The sequence below is a fragment of the Octopus bimaculoides genome, chromosome 26 (genome assembly GCF_001194135.2).
Source record: "Octopus bimaculoides isolate UCB-OBI-ISO-001 chromosome 26, ASM119413v2, whole genome shotgun sequence".
In the NCBI taxonomy this organism is placed as follows: Eukaryota; Metazoa; Mollusca; class Cephalopoda; order Octopoda; family Octopodidae; genus Octopus; species Octopus bimaculoides.
In genome coordinates this window covers 5,656,872-5,659,002 of record NC_069006.1, presented here as the reverse complement: position 1 = coordinate 5,659,002, position 2,131 = coordinate 5,656,872, and the positions used below count along the sequence as shown (strand labels likewise).

The 2,131-nt window shown below is 39.0% G+C and overlaps 1 protein-coding gene across 1 annotated transcript in view; it reads left to right on the top strand.

Moving 5' to 3' along the window:
- The window catches only part of LOC106872992 (E3 ubiquitin-protein ligase MIB2), a 225,841-nt gene that overhangs the window by 50,115 nt on the left and 173,595 nt on the right, over window positions 1–2,131 (top strand). Inside the window, exon 2 of the mRNA XM_052976892.1 lies at window positions 502–614. The gene's annotated coding sequence lies outside the window, so the exon portion shown is untranslated. The remainder of the gene's footprint in view (window positions 1–501; window positions 615–2,131) is intronic.

The following is a 2,131-nucleotide window of genomic DNA, read 5'->3' as shown; positions in this document are numbered from 1 at the left end:
TATATATATATATATATATATATATATATATTTATATTATATATATATCATCGTCATCATCATTGTCATTTAGTGTCTGTTTTCTATGCTGGCATGGGTGTTAGATGGTTTGACTGGAACTAGTAAGCCAGAGAACCACACCAGTATCCAGCCTGTTTTGGCTTGGTTTCTACTGCTGGATGCCCATCCTAATACCAACCACTCTGTTTGATGTGCAAAGACACAAGTTAAAAAATACCTCACATAGAAACATATAAGTTGGGATCAACATCAGAGAGGGCCTCTGGATAGAGAATACGTCACCACAAGATCTCATCAGACTCGTGCCACCATGGAAAAATACAAAATTTTAAAAATGACGATGAGTGACAACGATGATGTTTGCAATTATTACCTTCACAAATAGGCAGATGTACTTAACTTTTGAAATTCATCAATTTTTCCCAAGTATTTATTGACTGTTTTCTCATGTTATTTCCATATTATTTTAATATTTTGCAGTAAAGTGAAATGCCTCCATTTGCTTCTTGGGATTATTACAACCAGCAGTTTTTGACCTGTCCATTTGAAGTGTGTCTGTATAAAACTCCCAGCTAGTCACAAGCTATAAACAGGTAAGATCAAAAGGAAAAAAAAGAAAATTTGTTATGTAATAATAGTAATAATAGTTATAATAACATCAATGTTTTTTTTATGTGTTTATTTTCACTACTGTTTAACATATTGCTTATGAGAAAAGAAAAGTAAAATAATGAAAGGAAATCTGATATGCCGCCCCCTGCTATCACAAGATGTGTGTGTGTGTGTGTGTGTGTGTGTGTGTGTGTGTGTGTGTGTGTATGTATTTGTGTCTGTGTTTGTACTCCCATCACCGCTTGACAACTGCTGTTGGTGTGCTTATGTCCTCGTAACATAGTGGTTCGGCAAAAGAGACCAATAAAATAAGGCTTACAAAGAATAAGTTCTGGGGTTAATTTGTTCGATAAAAGTCCTTCAAGGTGGTACTCCAGCATGGCCGCAGTCAAATGACTGAAACAAGAATATATAGACACAAATATATACACACACACGTGGTGCCAGCATTGTTTCTCATTCAGTGCCACTGGCACGAGGACTTCTTCCATGGCATCATACTCTTGATAATATAAATTCAGGCGTGGCCAAGTTTGGTCAATATACTCTTTTACTTTTTGATTTGTTTCAGTCATATTTGACTGTGGCCATGCTGGAGCACCACATTTAGTTAAATAAATTGACCCCAGGATTCATTCTTTGTGAGCCTAGCACTTATTCTGTCCATCCCTTTTGCTGAACTGCTAAGTTACAGGGACATAAACACACCAGCATTGGTTGTCAAGTGATGTTTGGTGGGCGACAAACACAGACACACACACACACACACACACGCACACACATGACGGGCTTCTTTCAGTTTCCGTCTACCAGATCCACACAAAAGGCTTTGGTCAGCCTGCAGCTATAGTAGAAGACACTTGCCGAAGATGCCATGCAGTGGCACTGAACCTGGAACCATGTGGTTGGTATGCAAGCTCCTTACCACACAGCCACTCCTGTGACTGTATGTTCCTTTGACAATGATGTGTAGTTTCAGGTTCAGTTCCTCTGCATAGCACCTTAGGCAGATGTCTTTGGTTGACCAATACTTCATCTTACTAATTGTCCAACGGCTGCCTGATATTGTCATTGTCTGCTATGCAATAATGTTGATTAAGCATAGGGAAGCCTCAGAACTCATTCAAGCTTTCAAATTCTGTCAGTTTTGTAGCCCTGTGTGCTTGGTTGATATTTCAAGTGTCGAGAATTATTTGCAGTGGATGCTAAAGAGTTAATTATATTTATAATATTAACAATAACCCTTCAAAGATATTTAACTCTGAGCGTTACTCTTTTACTTGTTTCAGTCATTTGAGACTGTGGCCATGCTGGAGCACCGCCTTTAGTCGAGCAAATCGACCCCAGGACTTATTCTTTGTAAGCCTAGTACTTATTCTGTCGGTCTCTTTTGCCGAACCGCTAAGTTACGGGGACGTAAACACACCAGCATCGGTTGTCAGGCGATGTTGGTGGGGACAAGCACAGACACACAAACATATACACACACAGACATATA